The sequence below is a fragment of the Papaver somniferum genome, chromosome 1, assembly GCF_003573695.1.
Source record: "Papaver somniferum cultivar HN1 chromosome 1, ASM357369v1, whole genome shotgun sequence".
NCBI classification, from domain to species: Eukaryota; Viridiplantae; Streptophyta; class Magnoliopsida; order Ranunculales; family Papaveraceae; genus Papaver; species Papaver somniferum.
In genome coordinates this window covers 84,351,298-84,357,394 of record NC_039358.1, presented here as the reverse complement: position 1 = coordinate 84,357,394, position 6,097 = coordinate 84,351,298, and positions in this window count along the sequence as shown.

Genomic DNA, 6,097 nt, shown 5'->3' with positions numbered 1-6,097 from the left:
TAATTACAGTGTCTAAAAAAATAAAATAAAATAGAATATCTATATACAAAAATTTTCTTCTTCACTCCTTTTGGATTCCTCCTTTCTTTTCTTCTTTCGCTTCGCTTTTGTTTTCAGCACTTTCTCCCCTTTTCTTTAGCTCAGTTCCAAATCTGAAAGCAAACAAGAAATACCAAAAGGCGTAAAAAGGAACAAATAAAAAAAAAACCTAAAAACAAATTTATAAACAAATCCGCGTCGGCGGCGCCAAAAATTGATGTGATTTTCAATTGAGTTGTAGTAAAATGATTCGTTCACTCAGATTTGTTGAGAATTTGTTTTAAGACTTAATAAAGAAAATAAGGAAAAATACATATACACAATTTGTCACAAGATGAAGAGACGCTGAGACGCGGGATTCCACTACTTTTCACATTGTTATGGTTCAGTCATTAACTCTAGACAATATAGCTCAAACAAAAGAAGTTGTGACTCTAGTTCTTTGCCAAAAATAGATTTCGTAAAATATTATTTGTAAGTTAAAAGCATGACGCATCCAAAGTATTTAGAACTAAGCATGCGGCATCTAACAAAATAACAAATAATTAATAGAAATCATAAAGCAATTAAATCTATGAAAAAAGTCAATAAAAGAATTAATTCATTTACCACAATCATGAAAAGTTGTTTCCTCCGTTGTCCCAGTGATAGGGTTTAGCTCATCATGTTGTTGGAAACACGCTCAAAAATCATTATTATTGCTCAAAGGGTGTTTACAAATGATGAAAAGGGAGAAATAATTCAAAATCGGGTTTGTAACAATTATATTTGTTACAAACCAAAGAACGATACAGAGGATGTGTCACTGTTACTGTTGCTCTAAGACCCACGACTCTGTGTCGCAAACGATGTAGCAAATAAGTCTGTCGTTCTTGTGTCGTTGTCACTGTCACTGTAGCTATACGAACCATGGCTAAGTGTCATTGTCATGTTGGAAAAAGACTGTCCTGGTAAGTCTGTTCTTCGTGTTCTTCAGCTTTGCAGCAGCAGAAATGGAGTTTCTGCGGCTTGATTTTTTCGACTATGTGGTGCTCTATTCCTCTCCCAAACTCTCCATCCCCCTTTTCTTACCCCCGAACACTCTTTTTATACTCCACAGGGCCTAAGAATCGTTGTAATAACTCCAGGATAATTCTCAATAACTCTGCCAGACACGGGAAAATATTCTTTCCCTTTTCTAATCCTGCACGCGTTATACAACTGCAAAATCTCCTTATTTATCTCTGTCACGGTCCAAATGGTTGTTATAATCTTCCTAGCATGTGCGAACTCTCTCCAACTCATGCAAATCCCGTGAATAACTTCATCAATAACGTGCTGCCGGTTTTCTTCTCGCGGAATATCCAGCCAAATTGGATCGAACCAAAGGCCCATACCAAGCCTTTTAGGCTATATCACGTCCACCCATGAAGTTTCAGCGATTTAGTCTACCTCTAACCCATCCAAAATCCGATCGATAAAACTGTCATGAGAGAACTCTTCTTCCCGCCAAAAAATGAATTTGAAATGAAGAAGAAGGGTTGCCCCTATCCAGTCCTGGGGTGCGATTAGCAGCTGCCTAGAAATGGGGTGCCCCTTAGTAATTAGGTTACCGCTTATCTAAAGTGAGGGTCCGTATAGCAAATGTCCTCCGGGGGTGCCCTGAGTAACTTTTCGAGCCGATTTTTCCAAGAATGTTTATTTCCCCTACAAACACATAAAACACCATAATAAGTACGAAATCGAGTACTAACAATACGGAACATTGAGGATACATTAGACACATAAATGCGTCTATCAAATACCCCCAAACTTATTATTTGCTAGTCCTCGAGCAAAACTAAAAAAAATAGAACCGAGTTAATCTCGGGAGGGTTTACCAGAGGTGTACCCACAAAACCTTTACTCCAGACCCTAGCTACCTATGCAGAACCTTGGAAGGCACTAAAGAATCTCATTGGTTGGCATACCTATTGACTACATGAGGAAGTACCCTGATGCGAAATTCCAATTGTTGTACACGAGTTTGCACTCAAGCATACTAAAATTCATATAAAGTGACAGAGCTCTACTCAGATAGTTTATGTACATCATAACCGGAGTCAACCAATCACATGGAAAGATTAAGAAGATGGATAAAGAGAAAAGATAGATGGTTTAAAGTGAACGGTGTTTCCCATATCTGTCTGAAGGCCTCTGCCAAGATGGACCTATCCTAATGGACTGAGATATCGGTCTGACTAATATCAACACAACTGGCATATACAAGGGGACCAGTGGTCGATAAACCTAACTCTAGGTCAACACAACTGGCATATACAAGGTCACTAGTGGTCGACTTTATTGAATTTATTCCTGTTGGTCTGATGGTCTGGTCTTAATTTATTTTTATTTTTTTGGTATCTCAATCACCCTATTTCACCCTAGCAAAGGTAACAACTTGAATCGTGTGCCCCACCAAATCACTTAAAAAAATAAAAATAGAAGGATTAGGATTCAACGAGATATGGTGAAACTACCATGTTTTTTTTAATTCTAACACCTGAGCTCTGTGCTTTTATGAATAAACTCTTTAGATGTTTCCATCTAATCAGATTGGTTCCTCAACTCCTACAACCAAAATGCTTCCATCCACTTAGACTGGTTAGTGCCATCCTTAATAAACATAAATTTCTAGGCTCTGGAGTTTATTTTTTTTACTGTAACTAAAAAGTTTCTCGCATACCCCGAAACTTAAATCTAACATTGTCCTCAATGTTCTAAAGATAAAATTAAAAACATGAACAAGGAGAAACTGTTACCACTTGAAGCAAAAGAGTTAAGGAAATATATCACCGTGTTGCATGAGCATGGGTTACCTCCCAAGAAGTGCTAAGTTTAAAGTCTTCAGCCAGACATTGGAAGAATTAGCCACCTCGTAGAATCATATAGCAGTAGCCGGAATAATTGTGGGTCATATGGATCAAAAAGTATTACCCACAAGAAGAGGAAAGTGCAACAGACCAAGAAGATACCGAACATACGCTCGCGTAATACAACTACATCTAGTTGTGGTTCAGGTTCAGGCTCTATAAAAGGGTCTAAATAAAAATCTTTCATCTGTTGGATTTCCTCAAAGTTAAGATCCGGTTCAGGCATTAGAGTCTGGAAAAACTTAACTAAGAACTTAGAAACACATAACAACAACCTGAATAATTGGGGATCCTCTAAGTCAATTAGATTTGACTCACACAGCTGACCAAAATTAAAGAGGTGGTTTTCCTTAAGAAAATGTGTCGACCCTAATATCCTAAAGTAATTAGGTTTAGTCTCAAAACTTAATAACCGACACATCTGAAAATCATATGTTCCCACAATTGGTTGAACAGTTTTTGGTGGGAAAACAAAGTCAATCTTGGTATCATAGCCTGGGTTAACCACATCAACCAGAGGATGGGTTTCTAACAACTGAGCTTCTTTCTGGACATCATTAGGTTCGGTAAAACATGTATGAAGATAATCTTGTAAGATGGTTGAGGCATAAATATTCTTTCCCTTTTCTAATCCTGCACGCGTTATACAACTGCAAAATCTCCTTATTTATCTCTGTCACGGTCCAAATGGTTGTTATAATCTTCCTAGCATGTGCGAACTCTCTCCAACTCATGCAAATCCCGTGAATAACTCCATTAATAACGTGCTGTCGGTTTTCTTTTCGCGGAATATCCAGCCAAATTGGATCGAACCAAAGGCCCATACCAATCCTTTTAGGCTATATCACGTCCACCCATGAAGTTTCAGCGATTTAGTCTACCTCTAACCCATCCAAAATCCGATCGAGAAAACTGCCAGGAGTGAACTCTTCTTCCCGCCAAAAAATGAATTTGAAATGAAGAAGAAGGGTTGCCCCCTATCCGATTCTGGGGTGCGATTATCATCTGCCTAGAAATGGGGTGCCTCTTAGTAATTAGGTTACCCCTTATCCAAAGTGAGGGTCCGTATAGCAAATGTCCTCCGGGGGTGCCTTGAGTAACTTTTCGAGCCGATTTTTCCAAGAATGTTTTTTTCCCCTACAAACACATAAAACACCATAATAAGTATGAAATCGAGTACTAACAATACGGAACATTGAGGACACATTAGACACATAAATGCGTCTATCAAGCGGCATTGTTATTGTCGAGCAAATTGGTTAAGTGAAGCATATGACGCATGAATAACCAGAATGAGTTTAAGGAGTTGGCCTTGGTGATTGAAGCACAAGGACTTACCGTGCATTGTTTTAGAGCAAGAAGGATGCAGGGCCAAGATGGATGTGCATTGGACCAAGGCTAAGTTCAGTAAAGCGCAACAGTTGTACAATATGGCTCAAGTGACGGTTATGAGTTGGTTAATACTTCACAAGTGTGCCAAAGGTGTGAGATATGAAAGGATTGTTATAAAAGGAGTTTATAAGCGTAGGAGAGTATTCTTAACTGCTTTGGAACATGTGTTGAGTGTTGGCCCGAGTTTAAAGAGAAACTGGCCAAGGTGGCACTTTATAGGCGGTTATGGAACTGCTTCATGGGACAGATGGTTGTCCCCTGCGTGTGCAACAGTTGTGCACGGGTTTTGGCCAAGAAAGCTGTTGTATAAATAGTGCTAAGGCATTGGAAAATCGGTATGCTTACATAGGATATTGTGAGACTCAATTTGAGAGAGTTTTTGTAAGGTTAAGGTTTGTTTCAAGAGGAACAAGTCTGTGTAAGTCCCTAAGTGGACAAGTTTTGTATATCTTATCTTTGATACAATAAAGTGAGTTAATTGTGTCATGTTCTAAGTGTTCTTGGTTTGCTGATTATTGTTAGTGTAGGATCCAAATATCGCACAACAGTAAGAGTTTGCGAAATTATAGAGAGAGTTTGCGAGAATGTAGAAGAGCCTGCGAAATTGTAATGAGAGCCTGAGAGAACGTAGCACGGGATCCGAAAATGGGGGAATATGAGATGTACTCCACTACACATGAGTTATCATCCACTATGTAATATCCTATATAAAGAGAAAGGCCAGAGAGAGAAAGAGGAATAATCAAAAAAGGATACACATTTTAGGATGAGAGAGGGAGACACAATTAGAGGGAGAGAAAACAGAATTTGTATTATTATCTTCTTCTTCCTTCTTCAACCAAGAGCTCCAAATACTCGTTAATGGAGTCTCAATTGTAATCCATATGTAATTATAAACAATCATAGTGAAGATCCCTAACCCCGTGGATGTAGATCACATTAATCGAACCACGTAAATCTTGTGTCTTATTTTCTATTTTTATTATCTTTATCTTTATTTTCATATCAAATAAGTTTAGATCTAGAAATTATAGTCATGATAATACAAGGGGTGTGTTGTGAGATTTCCTGCAACTACAGTTAGTAATGTATGACAATGTTTGGATGTATTATGGGATACATTTGAGAAGTTAGGAGAAGTGAAAGAAGGATAAAGACTTCCGTTGTAGAACTGAAGAGTTGGATGTTTACATTGGTGCAAACTTATAAGGCTGAAGTGCTGGTGGGTGAAGCTTAATTCACAGAACACTGTGCTGTCGGGTTACACTTTTGCATAAATTTTTCTGGGGCATTTGAAGGTGTAACAGAAAGCTAGATGTATTAGTGTTTCCAAAACAGTCAACGGTATCTTGCAACTACTGTTACTCTCATAAAAAACCATCTCAAAACTTGCAACAGTTATCCATCAGACCTTCACCCTAACATAAACCCAAGCATCGACCAACTAGCCCATACCCAAATCATGATTACTCAAAAGAGGCTTACAATGATATGTGATGGTGTTTGGCATGTCAAGTTAACTATTGTTATTGTGGTCATTCTCATAACAGGTGAACGAGGAATCTACAAGGGACAAAAGGCCTTCCACTGTGAAGTGGGCTCTCTTGAAGAAAGCAACACTCTGAGAATGAGTGCATATATGAAATGGCATCAATAACAAAAGATGAGGATTTGCCACATAAAGATTGAAAACAAAAAGATGATGAAAAAACTAAGATGAAATGGAGATTCCCACAAAAACTACAAACAGTGTGCTCGGTGAAGAAAATGTTGAT